The sequence below is a fragment of the Silene latifolia genome, chromosome 6 (genome assembly GCF_048544455.1).
Source record: "Silene latifolia isolate original U9 population chromosome 6, ASM4854445v1, whole genome shotgun sequence".
Taxonomy (NCBI): Eukaryota; Viridiplantae; Streptophyta; class Magnoliopsida; order Caryophyllales; family Caryophyllaceae; genus Silene; species Silene latifolia.
Window position 1 is genome coordinate 39,675,805 of NC_133531.1, and position 17,283 is coordinate 39,693,087.

General features: G+C 37.3%; 1 pseudogene; it reads right to left on the reverse strand.

The window, feature by feature from the left end:
• Positions 1-4,188: 4,188 nt before the first annotated feature.
• Positions 4,189-5,811, reverse strand: LOC141586760 (transcription factor MYB60-like; annotated as a pseudogene).
• Positions 5,812-17,283: the final 11,472 nt, after the last annotated feature.

Here is a 17,283-nt window from a genome sequence, read left to right on the forward strand (position 1 = left end):
ATCAGGCCCCACCTTGTCGATTGGAGGTGGCATCCCTGGGACCCTACTTAGCATCTCTCTTAGCTCTAGGTGCTCGCTTTGGTTCGTTAGGTCGCTCGAGTCTCCAGATCGCGTGCCGCCGGGTTTGGTCGTTGCGATTCCGAGCACTACTTCCTGGCCATAGCTCCCCAAGGATTGGGCTATGTCCATTATCCATGGGGGTTGACGTTGTGAGTGCCTCCAGGCGCTAGCCTACCTGTGAAGTGCCTACAAATCCTGTGCTAGGCATTTGGTTAGTTATAACGAAATTATTATCTGGAATATTACCTGGTACCATCTCTACGCTTCTAGCAAGCTGCCACCTATCTGGTGTTAGATATCCTAACCCCTGAGGGATTATTCTTTCTTCTGGTGGCACTGTTATCAAATCTAGTTTGGTAACCAACTCGGCTGGGATCTGCTGTGGTTGATTCCTGTTGCCTGATGCCCCCCTGCGAGAGATCCACTACCGAGGCCTGGTTCCCAGCCTCTGTGCTCGATGGCATGCTTCCTTGTTGCATAAGGAGACCTATTTATGCCCAGAGCTCCCTGTGTCCTCCTCGTTGCTTAGGCTTCTGCCTTCCTCTGGTCTTCTCGCATACTTTCCATTACTTTCTGCAAATTGTCCATGCCGCTAAGCAGAGTTTGTGTTGGACTCAGCGGCGGGGTGAGACTCACGCCTCCTGATCCCTTATCCGACTTGGAATGCGCTCCTATAGTAGGAGTTTTGGGAGGTAAGGTGACCTTAGCCATGGGTGTGGCTCTCGACGTGTGCCTGGGTGCTTGAGTTTGAGCCGTTGAAGCTGGATTCTGGATAGGGTTTGGTGGTATCAACGGTTGATTACCTCCTGGCCCGGCTGATGATGCGTTTTTGCTTCCGTCCATTCCGTATTGAGTAATTAACGATGACGACCACTATGCCCCACGGTGGGCGCCAAACTGTTTTGGTATTTTTCTACCGAATTAGGTTAAACTAGGTCAAAGTGGTCTTATGCGTTGTATGAGGATTTAGTAACGTTTGTATGGTTGACACGTATGTAAATAGAGACGTAAATAAAAGATTAACACGAGAGCTTTAGTGACGCGGAAAACCCAATGTGAGAAACGGCCGCGGGAAGGGGACGATACACTTCTAAGGATTGCACTAGTTTTTAATATAGAGGACGAATACAAGGATGGCAGCACGGCTATCTAGCTAGTACGATATGTAGGGTTTGTATGTGTGTGAATGAATGTTCTATCTCCCTTTCTTCGCCATATATATAGGACCCAAATCCTAGTAAAGTTTAGGTTGATTGCATGGTAAGTAAGATAAAGACCCGCATTCGTTGGGCTTCTACTGCCGCCAGCACACGACTTGCTAACTAAAACCCGGCTCCCTTCATTCTCCTTGAAGTCCGCCTGATTGCCTCCACCTCACGAGCTCCTTGAGGCCACCAGGTTATCCAGCCCAATCCACCTTGAGGGTCTTAATGGATTGGCCCAATCTGCAGAATTTGGCCCAAACAAAAAACTTTGGAGAATCCGATTATCCGATCTCCTCCCTCCTAATCACTCATTTCTTCTCTCTTCCACTTTGCACAAGAAATAAGAAATTGATTTGGAACCACACAAAATCCTCTACCCCACATACAATTAAATTTAGACCACATAAAATATTCTAAAAAAAGAAGACAAAGCGTCTTACTTGTGAGTAGTTGTGACGGGCTAATCCGGTCACAAGCTGAAGACCTCACAAAAAGGGAGAGGGGACAAATAAATGAAACGAATGAGAATAGCAAGTGATCCATCTATCCGAAGCACTAACATCACAAGTTGTGATCATTAAATAAATGTAGAAATTGAAGGCAAAGCATTAAAATAGACGACTTTATAGCAAACCGGAGCTTTCACCTTAATTAATGACGCCACTCATGTGTGTGGGCACACTTTCATCCTCCTCCTTCCTTGTTTTACATGACGTTCCTTGTCTTCCCACCACATCCATGCAACCCTCAAACAACCTTCTTACAACTATTTTAATTTCTGATTTCGGAAATGATTAATAAACTCTGTGGTTCACCGAGCTTTGGGAGCTAGTAAAGTAGCGGGGGCGGTCGGCTCGATTTCGCTGACGATTAGAAATTTCAAATATTTCTAGTTAATATTTTCCAAAATTTTCGAGTTTCCTTTAGAACTTTTCTTATTTGCCCTCGCTTGAATTTTTTCATGTATTTCCTATCATTTAAATTATTTATTTAATCTTTTATACTTCCTTCTATTCCGAATAACTGTCCCATTTGGACAATGGTACGAAAATTAAGGAAAGAAGTTAAAATAATGAAAAGTATTGTATAGGGGTAAGAATATAGGGGTTAAATAATGAAAAGTATTGAATATATATGATGGTTTAGGGTGGTTGGGTGGTAAATAAAGAAAAGACCCAAGGGTAGGAAAGTAAAAAACATGTCCAAATATGGCAAATGGGACAGTTATTTGAATAGATGAAAATGACAAATGGGATAGTTATTCGGAATAGAAGGGAGTATTAATTATAACTATATTTTTTATTATTAAAGGTAAATAAGTGATTAAGAATGTGGGAATAATAAATATTTGAGTTTTTTTTACATGTTACCCTCGTGTTTCTTTGAATTTTACGTGTATCTCTCATCTTTTGAAAACATCTTTGGTATCCATAAACTTAGTAAAAACATCCTAAAACACCCAAAATGTTCTAATCCGTTGTTTTGTTTGTTTAATTTATGCACTTTCTATTGATTTTTTGGCGATACTTTGTCGAATGATTATCACAAATTCCGTTTACTTAATCTTAGATGTACTTTCTTTATTAAAATTAACTGTTAGAATGCTCAAATTTTATTAATCTGGTATTTTGTGAACAATTTATAAATTCTAGGGGTATCATTGGTGTTTTTAAAAACCAAGGGGTATCACGTAGAAATCGAAAAACACGAGGATATCATGTACAAAATTCATAATTTTTTTTAGCATTTTTCACGACATTTTAAGATAAAAATTTCAACCGTCAATATGATTGAAAATAATTTATTTTACATTTCCAAAGGTTGTTTATTATACATGACGAATTAGCTATTTTTTTAGCATTTTTCACGACATTTTAAGATAAAAATTTCAACCGTCAAGATGATTGAAATAATTTATTTTACATTTCCAAAGGTTGTTTATTATACATGACGAATTAGCTATCACTAGTAATCTGTTAATAAACCTTAACTAATAATGTAGAAAATAAAGTATAGGAAATTAACTCCTTACAATCACTATGAAGCTAAGTAATCGAAAGAGTCTTAGCTTAATGGTTAAAGTGAAGGTATAGTGACGATGTATCACGAGTTCAATTCCCCAAATTAGGGTGATCTTGCGTCTTATTTAAAAAAAAAAAAAAAAAAAAAAGTTACACACATCGAACACTTTTTATTTAACTTCACCATAACTCACTCCATTCACGCTAGTACATCCATTATCATCAATTCATTTACTAATTTAATAAACGTTTATTTTGATGAGTGAAGAGTGATCTGTAAGTAATTAATGACGCAAATTAAAGTATGATAATGTACACAGTAACATTTGTATTATGCAATAACATTATATTTCTTGTTCTTTTTGTTACCTTAAAATATTTGTTATGTCTTCATGCAATTTTATTTTATTTTATTTTATTTTACTTTACTTTACTTTACTGGTCTCCTATTACCTCTCTATAAGCACGGTAGAACTGCTAACATGATTGCATTTATTATTGCTGAAATAGAGAAAATACAATATTTTTACAATTTGAGGGAAATGGTATCTTTTTTGGGGACACCATGTAGTTAATCAGATTTTAGAAAAAAAAAACACACAACGGAAGATACCTAACAAAGTAACAATATTCCAATAAATCTCTCTTATGACGACGGTCACTTTTTGTCATAAGTTTAAGACGGACTAAATGTGTTTCATTTACAGCAAAATGTAACCATGTTTTTTGATAAAATATTCCTAAACCAATTTTCTAAACAGTAATATTTTATCGTTAAAATGGTCACATTTTATCGTTAATATGACTACATTTTGGCCCGTTTACAGTATAGACGAAAAGTGTCCGTTTACCATGAGAATTTACGGATTCTATTAATACTCGTTAATTCATCAATAAGGTAAAGAAAATAAGCCCGTGCCTTCACAGTGAAAAAAACGAGGGTAATTCCAACATATCCTCTGCAACATGACGAGAAGAATTAGTTTCATCCAAAAACCATTTCTCAAGAAAACTACTCAATGGAGGATTATGCTCATCATCTTCGTCAATGTTATTGTCAGCTCCATTGACATTTCTACCCTCCATTGTGTGACATGTAATAGGAGTAGTACTTGTCATGGTTGGGGTAATACTGTCATTGTTACCAAAATCATCTTCTTCATGATCATGTGAGATTGTTTCGCCATGACCATTACCGATATCATTGCTGTCAGCATTGATGGCTATGGTCCTAGAAGTAGAGGAGTTCTTCATCCAATTCTCAAGGAGCCTTGAGATGTTTTCAGTGCTCGAGGCGTAACATGATGATAATGGGGAATGTTGTGTAGGATGATCACTGTCAATAAATTCCTTGTTATTTGATGAGGATGGTGGTTTGGTGTTAGTTGTTGCTATATTATGTGGATCTTGAAGGGAAGTGGGTTGAAATCTTTTGAGTTTTTTCTTCAAATGGGTGTTCCAATAGTTCTTGATGTCGTTATCGGTTCTTTGAGGAAGATATGAAGCAATGGCTGCCCATCTGATAATAATATTACAAACGCATTAACCTAATGCAGGTTTCAAACAAATCCGTCCATGACGAGAAAATAATCTAAACCAATGCGACCTTTAACCCGGCCATGCATTCTCTTCATGCAACGAAAAAAGTAACTCATTCCGTCCCAATTATTTGTTTATTTTTTATTAAATACCCATTATAGAAAAATAAAATTATAAAATAAATAATTGAGACAAAGAAAATAGTTAATATTAACCGTACTACATAGTACATAGATGAGTAGCATGCATCTACAACATATATGAGTAATGACCAACAACATACACAAAGCTACCAAAGCATGGCAATAATAACTAAGAAACACAATGTTGCGTAAAACCTACGAGTAATAGAAATATTTAGTGATTTAAGAATTTATTTTCGGTAATATGAAACTCCACTTTTATAACAAAACAAACAAATTTGAAGGCAAATTATGATAGACATGACATGACTGACTACATGAGTAGTAATACAAGTAGAAGGGAAGTGGTCCGTACTTGTTACCCAATAATGCTTGCAAATGAATAATCATTCCTTCCTCATGAGGAGTAAAGTTTCCACGCTTGATCCCTGGCCTTAGATAATTTGTCCATCGTAGCCTACAACTCTTGCTGCACCTTTGCAAACCTTCATTTTACAACCAATGCCATGAAAATATGATAATATATACGGAGTACATAATAAGCAAACAAGACGACCAATGGACAATGGTAATAAGTTGGCCGATTTTAGGATAAAGAGTGGTATAGTAGTACCGGTATTAGTAGGCACAGCTCTCCAATTGCCAGGACCATGTTGTTGGATGTAAGAGACAAGAATGATATCTTCTTCAGGAGTCCATGGACCTTTCTTGATGCCATCTTTGTCGCAACAAGGTGGTCTTCCCATGTCTATTACGGATGGAGTACTTTTCCACTACTATGATTTCCTACCTTATTTCTTCTTCTAATAATAATAATAACTGATGTGAGGACTGAGGTGGTTGAGAAAGTGCAACCTAAGGGTAAGCTTCTCGTGAAATTATCACAACTGTCAACTCCCACCACTTATATACTATTGTACGTTCTTCTTATTGTATAACACCTACTTTTTCGCGTTTTTATTTACTTCTTATAACAGATTTATTTTTCGGTTGTTTTAAGGCGGATTAGCGTCTAAGATCATGTCCAATTGTAAGTAAGGGAATTACATTTTTGGTTTCGGCAATCAAAATTACAATCTTATTGACAAAGTTCAATCCAAATCTTGAAATATAGGACATACATTTGTGTATTCATATTTAGAAACTTAATTAACATTATATTAATAGCTTTGAATTTGATGTGTTAAAACATACTCTATAAGTTACTAGATATGTACACGGATCTAGGCTACATTGACAAAGGAGTAGAAATTGTTTATTCATAAATTAAGAAAGTTTTAGCTCAAAAGCAATTGACAGGACTAGCTCATCGATTTATAAACTATATCAATTTCTTCTATTTTTTAAATTGTAGAACTCTTATACATGACACATTTGTTTTAGATTGGGCTTATTTTTACGAATTTTTTTGGCAAATTGGTGTTTATTAGCAAAATCTATATATATATATAAAAGAGAGTTTTTTCGAGCGATCTGAGAGCGTCCACATCATCAAAAATCAATTTAGGAAAGTATAATTTTTGATGTAAAAAATAAAGTGGAAAATCTTTTAATTATTATAATATGTATATTTCCTAAATTATATTCAAGTGATATTTCCAATTTTTATATCAAACTTTTACATTTCATTTGTCAAAAAAATATCGTTAAAAAAATTATGAAAATAATATAATTAGCTTTGTGGTAAAAAATGGTATCATTTGAGTATAAATTTCATATTATTTGCACATATTAAAGATGGTGTATTTCTTAATATGAAAAATTGTGTACTTTTTAGTATGTTTTGTCCCACATTGGAAAATAAGTAGGTGTGGTGAACATACTACATATAAATAGTAGAATTGTCCCACATCGAAAGATTAGTATAAGGTGGGTGATTCTATAATTATAAATAGGAAGCATACTTGGAACTTAGGCATCAACCCAAAATCTTTTGAGTCTCTTAAGTATTGTCTTGGAGAGCTCTTAAAAGTTTATATCATCATATTTTCTACCTATAGATTTTATATGTCCCACATTAAAAAATAATGTAGGTGTGGTAAATATACTACGTTTAAATAATATAATTAGAATTGTGTTAAAAAAAATTCTATCATTAGAGTATAGGTTCATATCATTTGCACATATTTTAATTATGATAAAAAAAATAAAAAACAAACGTATGAATATTAATAGATAATATAGTATTTGCTTATTATTAAATCGGGTTGGATGTTGAATTAGGTTCAAAAAATATGGCGTACTTTTAAATATGTTATTCGTCTCACATTGAAAAATAATGTAAGTGTGATAAATATATACTACGTAGAAATAGTTGAATTGTCCCACATCATAAGATTATCATAAGGTGGGGTGATCCCATGATTATAAATAGGATTTATCCTTAGAACTTAGGTATCACCCCAAATATATTAAATCTCTCAAAGTATACTTATTATATAAGAGACTTTAAACATAATCTTGAATTAAATGTTAAATTTTTAAAGTTGTAACATTTTTTTAGGTGGAGAAAGATCGATAGAATGGTCAATATTATAACGGAAGTTTTCATGGTACCCTCGAATTTTGTTAGATTACACATAATATCCCTAATTTTAAGTTTGTACATATAATACCTTTGTGTTTACTTTTTTCATAACGCCGTTACTCTTATGAGTAACTAGATGAGTAATTGAGCATGCCAAGCTATTTGTGTTTTTTTATTTAGGTATTAAATGTTAGTTTATTAAATAAAATATGGATTTAAGAATTAGATGATGAAGTGTTTGTGTAATAGATAACAAAAGAAAAAGGCGTCAAAAGTCATAAGAGTAATGACGTTATGACGGAAGTTGTCAAATGGTATTCTGGGAAAGAAAAAGGTGAACACAGGGGTACCATTTGTAGAAACTTAAAATTAGGGGTACCATGTGTAATCTATAAAAGTTCAAGGTTACCATGAGAAATTTCCAATTTTTTTTTTTTTTTTTTTTTTTGTGGTAACGAGGGAACCCGCAGCCGCTACCTTCGGTGCGCACTGGGTAAACCCGCGGATGTACGTGATAGCCTGCGAACCACGTATACCAGGTAAACCACCCGAGGGTGACAGGCTCGAAGTCTATTAGGCATGGACTCGGACCAAGAATGCTCCACAAGATTTTGCTCTTGGGGAGGCTTGAACCTGGGTCTCCTGGGAATTTCACCAAAAAGAGAGAGATATCCGTACCAATAAAACAATAAGAGGGTATTATTTTTTAATTGTTATTTTATTGCCACGCCATCAAACTTAACGTCTATTTAACAGCCTTTATATTAGGGGGTACCATGAGCAAAAAAATGGAACTTCAAGGATACCATAGACAGATTCTTAAAAGTAGGGGTAACATGGAAAATTTGACAAAATTAAGGGGTACCACGGGAAATTTCCGTATCTCAATTATGATAAAAAAAAATGAAGAAAAACAACGACGAATATTAATGGAGAGTACTTGATCATATTATTAAATTTAAATATAACTATTAGATATAATGAGTAACAATTAACCGTATTCGATATTCGGGATCTGGTTGAATGTCGGACTAAGTACAAAAAAGATGGTGTAATTTTGAGTATGTTATTTGTCCCACATTGAAAAACAATGCAAGTTTGATGATATACTACGTATAAATAGTAGAATTGTCCCACATCAGAAAAATAATCCAAGTTTGGTGATATATTACTTATAAATAGTAGAATTATCCCACATCGAAAGATTAGTATAAGGTGGGGTGATTATATGATTATAAATAAGAGTTAACCCACGTATATATTAATCTTTTATTTTTTTTGAAAGAGATATTTTAATAATATGTAAACAAATCATTAGACATAGAATATAAACATTAAACTCTTATGTTTTTTTTTTGCATTATAAATAAGTTAATTACCCCGTTGCAACGCACGGGCATTCAAACTAGTAATTAGGGAGTTGGGGTTGGTTTGAAACTATTTAGACTTATGGTGTCCACGTCATCAGTTTCATTTTTTTTTTTTTCCAATTTTTAGGCAAAGCCGCTAAGTTTCTTAGCGGCTTTGTCTCTTTGTCATTTTTTTGATAATAAATGTCATAAGCTTATGAAAAATAGAGAAATAACGAAGCCGCTAACTTTCTTAGCGGCTTTGGTGGTTATTCATTTCTAGAATAGGCTGTCATCAGTGTTAGAAGGTGACAATTTTTGAAAAAAAAAAATGAATAGTAAAGCCGCTAGGTTTCTTAGCGGCTTTACTATTCACTTTTTTTTTTCAAAAAAAAAAAAAAAAAAAATTAAAAAAAAAATTAGTAAGCCGCTAAGAAACTTAGCGGCTTACCATAAAAACTGGAAAAAAAAATAAAAACTGATGACGTGGACACCAGAAGTCTAAATAGTTTCAAACCAACCCCAACTCCCTAATTATTTTGCTAATAAACCCCAATTTGCCAAAAAATTCTATTTTTACACATAAATGATTACTTTATTAGCGCCTAATGTGTTTTAATCTGGATCATAATTGGTGCTTATTTTTACGCATAGACCGAAGTGAGGATCAATTATTTGATGAAAAGTGGATAAAAGTGTGTGTGCAAGATCAAAATTTTTATTACAAATATTATTAAAATAGCAAATTAAACAATTGATAGAAAAAGACACCGAAAAAAAAAAGGAAAATCGGACGATAGAAATATGGTCTTAAACACTTTATATTCGATTTAATTGCTCAGAGCTACTTTAATTCTCCAGTGATCTATCTTGCTGTCGTTTCGTTTTGATATCTTTTTTGTGAGCTAGGTAGGTATTCAATAAATTGGAACAAAGTCAACGAGTATTTATGCCTTTGTTTTCTCCTTCAAAATATTATGCTTTTGATTTAATTTGAAAACCGTGAAAATGGTGAGGTGGACTAAGAGCAACTCGAATGGTAATTTTTAAAATTAAATTCTTCATTTCTATATTATATTTTGACAAACTGCACAAACTTGAAACTTTTATCTCCAATGGAAGAACATTAAATAAAGTTGTAAAAATATTGGTAATAATCAAAATTGGTTATTATTGATTATCCCATATTAATCCATCCGAGTAGACAAAATAAAATAGGACGGATTAAATGGGGAAGGAGAGACTTTGAAAAAAAGAACCAATACGTCACTCGGCCGAGTAGTGTGAATACTCGACCGAGTATCACGTCTGTTAACGCGCTATTATAAAACGCGAGATCCTGAACCTCATTTCATTTTCGACGGTTCTTTTCTCTATCTAACCCTAATCTCTTTCTCCCATTTATCTCCCATCACCTTACACTCTCTCACTTGGCCTTGACACTAACCCAAGAAAGGGGATGGTTTATGCGGGAAGTCATCGAGTCGGGTTGTCGCCGTTGCCGACATCGGTGCGCGCCTCAAGGTGAGTTTATGTTTCATCGTCATCTTTCAGTAGGTCTTGAATAGTCTAGCAATAGGATGTGATTACTACTTGTAGGATTCATCTCGGAGTCTTGCTTGGCTAGTTGTTGGATGCACTTTCATAGAATAGCGAAAAGGTAGGGTTTCCCTACTCAGTTGATTGTATAATTAATTTAAGTTGTGAGAAGGAGCCCTCTGTGGGTGAATATCCGTATACTACCCTTTAATTGCAGGACTATAACGTAAATTTAAACATGCAATTTATAGTCATAAAACGATAAACACAATGAAATGATTAATGTATAGAAATAACCTCGGGTCCTTTAAAATTGCGGCGTAAAGAACAGAAATCAAAGCAGATTTCCTCCTAATTGTTACACCCAAGACTTGTCCGAGATATGCCCTTGTGCTAGAACAGTGTTCTCCGATTGCCTTGCAATATAGGGAGAACTGATGTGAGTTTTGTCGAGATGAGAGATCTCAGGTTTTTCAGAGGAGAATGCTCTTCAAAACCCTAGTTTTTCTGCAAATGAAATTGTCTAGGTCAAAAGGAGAGGGAGTCTCTCCTTTTGTTTGGTTCGGCCGGACCGAGTGCATGCATGGGGAAGTGGGCTTCCACTTCCTCTTAATATTAGCTCGAGGTCCAGTTCACCAAATGCTAAAATGTATATGACGGGTTTATATTATAAATCACATCGGTTATCGGAAATTAAGGCATCGGCTAATAATACGGGTTAGTGAATTATTAATTCGTGTCCGACAAAGCGATGTATTGTATAATTATATTCAATATACATTTAATTAAATATAAATCGTTTATATTTAATTTTACGAATTAATCAATCGTTAATTCGCCTTAGCCCATGATATTTAATCCGTATTAGATATAATATCTCAACATCACATATTTGACTAATTACTAGTCAAATAACTCGGACTAACTCGGTTAGTCAATTTTGGCATCTATATGACAAGTATTTCCATCTTGTCACGTCTCTCGAACGTATCCTATAGGTGTGACTTTTAGGGACCAGTTGATCACCGCCATCTGTATGACAATAACGTCAAACTTATCTAGCAAGCCAACCGTTATTGATAAACGTGGATCAACTGATAATAATACCAAAGTATGCCCTTTGATCCTTTTAGAGGTTTATAAGTCCTTGCACTAACTGTTAAGGACACCAACCCCAACAAGCTCCCACTTGTCCGTACAAGTGCATGTGCAATGACGTTATCCGCACTAACTGGAGGACACAGGCTCCAACAAACTCCCACTTGTCCGTACAAGTGTATGTGCGATAACCGATTCTCATATCCATTTAAAATTTCTCCCACTCAATGTAAAACAATTTGCAGATCCGGATCCGCAAAGGTCGTATTTTACAATCGATCTGTATCTAGAGTGGTTTCCCCGACTAGAGAGTAACTCAACTGATAAAACGAATCCGTATCCGAGCATGGCCATGCATTTCAGTTACAGCTCCTCGAGTGGCCCTGAGAAATATCGAGTACCTGATAAAGGCTGAATATTTCCTTCAACTCGAACTCCTTCCGATCTAAGCACAGCATGAAATGACCCAGAAAAAATCTACTTGGCCCCCTGTTACGGATGACCGTGAGAAAGAAACCAAAGTCACCCAAAATCTGCCGTAGTCTCAAGAGACAGTCGATAGTCAAGAGATTCGACTCTAAGGATCACCATGGAAGTCCTATCCACGACCGGGCAACGAATGTTATAAAACATTTAGGACTCCACGTCGATGTCACAATGGTGTCCTACGAAATATCCGTATAAATCGCCTCTGTGATTGGTCAGTCAACCGGTTGACTTATGGCTCGTTGAACCCACCATCAACCAACGTCACAAAATAATTGCCAGAGTTATCAGCTCATGTGGGCAATTAAGGACTGAAAAATATAATGTTCGTTCAGTTCACTTTGTGGTGTTCAAAATTTGTCGTACAAATCCACATGAAAAACAAAATATATATATATAAATATCAAAACGATGATGTCGTATAGAGTACAAGAGAGGATGAATCTGATCCATAAAAGAGTACTACAACTTAGGAACACGTTTAATTCCCATGGAATTAACATGCCCTTCATGCTTATCTTGTCGTAATGCTTTAGTGAGAGGATCTCGCTATGTTATCATCTCAGAGCAATCTTTTCTATCACTCTTCTCTTTTGCTCCACGTAATCCCGGATTAGATGAGCTTTCCGTTGTACATGTCTAGACTTGTTGCTAGACTTAGGCTCCTTAGCTTGGAAGATGGCACCACTATTGTCGCAATAGATGGTGATCGGGTCATTCGAACTAGGCACTACAGATAGCCCATGTAAGAATTGACGCATCCATATCGCTTCCTTTGTAGCTTCGGACGCGGCATAGTACTCGGACTCGATCGTAGAATCTCTTTGTAACATGTTTTGTTTCGAACTCTTCCACCGTGATCGCAGCGCCATTAAGAGTAAAAACGAATCCTGACCGAGATTTCGAGTCATCACGATCCGTTTGGAAGCTAGCATCTCACAGAACCGGTTGCGCATAGCGTTTGGGAGCCTCCATAAGTCAATGCCCAATCTTTAGTCCTCCGGAGGTACTTAAGAATGTTCTTGACAGACCAGCCAATGTGGTTCACCTGGTTCTTTGTTGGAATCGACTTGTCATACTCAATGCATATGCCACGTCCGGACGTGTGCATATCATGGCATACATGATTGATCCTATAGCCGAAGCATAAGGAATCCGTGTCATGCGCTCTTTCTCTTCCGGTGTCTCTGGTGCCTGAGACTTGCTCAAATGCACCCCGGAGCCATGGGAAGGAACCCCTTCTTGGAGTTAGTCATCTTTGAATCTCTCTAGGACTTTGTCTATGTAAGACTCCTGACTGAGAGATAACATCCGTCGTGATCTATCTCGATAGATGCGGATGCCTAGAATTCTTTGTGCCTCTCCCAGATACAATATTAGGAAGACAATCTTGCTCCCACTCGACTTGATATATAAACATGGTTCCTCGACCGATCGAGTAAATCCATTTTCTTTTATCACTTGGTCGAAGCGATGATTCCAACTCCTTGATGCTTGCTTAAGTCCATAAATGGAACGCTTAAGCTTGCACACTTTCTTAGGATGTGCTGGATCGATGAAACCTTCGGGTTGTACCATGTACAACTCTTCCTCCAAAAAGCCGTTTAAGAAGGCGGTCTTCACGTCCATTTGCCAAATTTCATAGTCATGAAAAGCGGCAATCGCTAAGATAATCCGAATGGAACGCAGCATAACTACGGGTGCAAAAATCTCATCGTAGTGCAAACCTGGCACTTGGGTGAAACCTTTAGCAACTAGTCGTGCTTTGTAGATATCTTGTTGACCTTCCACAGAATGCTTTATCTTGTAAAGCCATTTGCATTGAAGGGGACGAACCTTAGCAGGTAAGTCAACAAGATCCCACACGTTGTTCTCATACATAGAGTCCATCTCGGATTTCATGGCCTCAAGCCATAGTTTCGAGTCAGAACTGGTCACGGCACCTTTATAGGTTGCGGGTTCACTACTCGTAAGGAGTAGAACGTCATCTATGTCATGTTCCTCGACCATACCAATGTATCTGTCCGGAGGAATAGAGACTCTTCCCGACCTCCTAGGTTCCTCAGGGATTATTTACATGCAGGGGATTGAAGGAATAGGTTCCTCCAATGGTTGCTCGGTGTTTGGTTCTGGAATCTCCGACAGGTCGAAGGTTCTATCACTCTTTGCATTCTCGAGAAATTCCTTCTCTAAGAATGTCGCACTAGCCGCAACAAAAACACGTTGTTCGGTTGGCGAATAGAAGTAATGACCACGTGATCCTTTAGGATAACCTATAAAGTATGTCTTGACCGATCGCGGGCCGAGCTTATCTTCAGGTCTCCACTTGACATAAGCCTCGCAGCCCCAAACCCGTATAAAGGACAAGTTAGGGACCGTTCCCTTCCATAGTTCATATGGAGTCTTGTCAACAGCTTTAGACGGACTTCGGTTAAGTATTAGAGCGGCTGACAAAAGAGCATAACCCCATAATGAATCAGGTAAAACCGTGTGACTCATCATGGATCGAACCATATCAAGTAGTGTTCGATTTCTCCGTTCGGACACACCATTCAACTGAGGTGTTCCAGGTGGAGTTAACTGTAGGGCAATCCCACAGTCCTTTAGGTGTTGATCAAACTCGTGAGAAAGATACTCGCCACCACGATCCGAACGCAAAGTGTTTTAATCTTTCTACCTAATAGGTTCTCAGCCCTATTTTGGTATTCCTTGAATTTCTCAAAGGATTCACTTTTGTGCTTCATTAAGTAGACATAGCCATATCTACTCAAATCGTCCGTGAAAGTGATGAAATACCTATAGCCTTCTCGTGCGGTGATTGACATAGGACCACATACATCCGTGTGTATGAGCCCTAATAGGTCGGCAGCGCGCATTCCAACACCTTTGAAGGAAATCCGAGTCATCTTACCGATGAGACATGATTCACACGTGCCAAATGATTGAAAATCAAAGGCCGAGATAGCTCCATGTTTGATGAGCTGTTTTACGCGTTTCTCATTAATGTGTCCCATACGGCATTGCCATAGATACGTTTGATCTTTGTCACCAACCTTTAACTTTTTATTCATTACGTGTAATATTTCCGAGGTCCGATCTAAAACATAAAATCCGTTCATGGAAACGCCTTGTCAGAAATCATATCGTGTAATGAGAAAATGCAAGCATTGTTTTCTATTACAAATGAAAAACCAAGTTTATCAAGCGCAAACCAAATAATGTTTTTCGAAAGACTAGGAACATAATAGCAATCATATAATGATAACTCAAATCCGCTTGGAAGCTGGATCACATATGTCCCCTTGGAGATGGCAGCTACTCTTGCTCCATTCCCGACACGCAGTCCACCTCACCCTTTACGAGGGGTTCGATGTTTCGGAGCCCCCGCACATGATTACACAGATGAGAACCACAACCCGTATCAAGTACCCAAGTTCCGTAACTTGCGTGGTTAATCTCAATCATATGAATAAAAGTAGAAGAGAGAGAAGACATACCAACAAGTTTAACACGACCTGCCTTTAAGTCCTCATGATAAACAGGACATGTGCGTCTCCAATGCCCAGTCTTGTGGCAATGATGGCATTCCATGTTTTCACTCTTGCTCTTTGTCATGCCGATGAGTTATTCGCCTCACCAGGACCACTCTTCCCCGAACCCGACTTCTTGAACTTCGCCTTACCTACTTTGTGTTAGGTTTGCTTGGAGCTTTGCCCTTACCTTTCCCTTTGTTTGACACAACGAGAACATCCTGTTTGAACTCCCACCGAACTTCATGTCCTTCTCGGTGCATACGAGGAGGGAGTGCAATTCATGGGGAGTTTTCTTCAAATCATTCATATAGTAATTCGCTCTGAATTGCGAATAACCATCGTGGAGTGAGTGAAGAATACGGTCGATAACAATATTCTCGCTGATGTTACGCTTAAAGGTCTCCAGTTTCTCGACATTCTCAATCATGTCGAGAATGTGTGGGCTAACAGGTTGGCCCTTTCGAGTCTCGCATCAAAGAAGCGAGTGGTATGCTCATAGGTCACGATTCTCGGTGCTTTCGAGAATTCCTTGGTGAGCGTGGTGAAAATCTTGTTTGCACCATGGGCTATGAAGCGTTTCTGCAAATTGGGTTCCATTGCAAAAATGAGTACGTTTTTAATCGCACCCGCTTCCATACAGAAATCATTAAACTTGGTGACTTCTGCAGCTCTAGCCGTGGGACCTGGGTTTGCGGGATAGGCTCCAAGAGATATTTGAGCTTCCGTCGGCGGCGATTCCGTAATGCCGCCTCCCGTCCGCGAAGTTGGATCCATCATTCTTCAGATCGAGTAGACCGATTCATCCGATTCATGAAGATCCTAAGCCGGACTCACGGTCCAATGTGGGCACTTGGCATTGGGTTATCACTTGAACCACCATTTGTTGTTTAGCGCTTTAATACGTGATCTACACTGAAAAAGAAGGAAAAACAAAACGAAATAAGCAACTCATCGAGGTGATTTAAGTCTATTTTAAAATTCATTTTAAACATGTAGACTCTCCCACTTGCATAATTGATCTCCCTCAAGAATGATACAAGTGATCCCAAGACTCAATTTACGTAAATTGATAAGCCAACTGTTTAGCTAATTCTTCGTAAGAACTCTTGGTCGATAGATTTCCGTAAATCCTATCTATAGTCCACCATGATCACGGGATCGTACGAGTGACCATAGTGTTGAGATAAAATAGGTCAATCGATTCCAACTTACCCGACGTAGAAGGGGTCATAGTATGCCTACCGACGAAGAAGGGACTCATTGGAGTTTGACCTATAAAGACCGTTCTCAATTTTAGTTTATACGAGGAAGATCCCATCAACAAAATTATAATTCATTTTAAGTGAACGAATAACTAGCGTCTGTCGTGAATGAATTTATTTGGATGATGGCTTAAAACGTGTGACATGAGAATGTCAATGAAAACTAACTCGTGACCTCTATATGTGTCAGTTTTCATGCAATAAATTATAGGTGGTTTGGTTTTTAGGCGGAATATGATGCAAATAATCGTTGCGAAAAATAAATAAAGGAATGCAATACGTAAATAAAAATTTCCTAGTGTGGCCTATCCTAGTATCAGAACAAAATACAACTTTGGAATCCACCGTTGGACCCGAAAAGTTTGTCTTGATGTTCCATCTTGATCCAAGTAGCGGGAGTGAGCATCTGGTCTCCATCTTTGGTCTTCTCAAAAATTACAATTTAAAATTACAAATATAAACCTATTTACATTCTAATTAAAACTGTAATTACAAGTGAAAAATCCAAAACGGAGATGCGA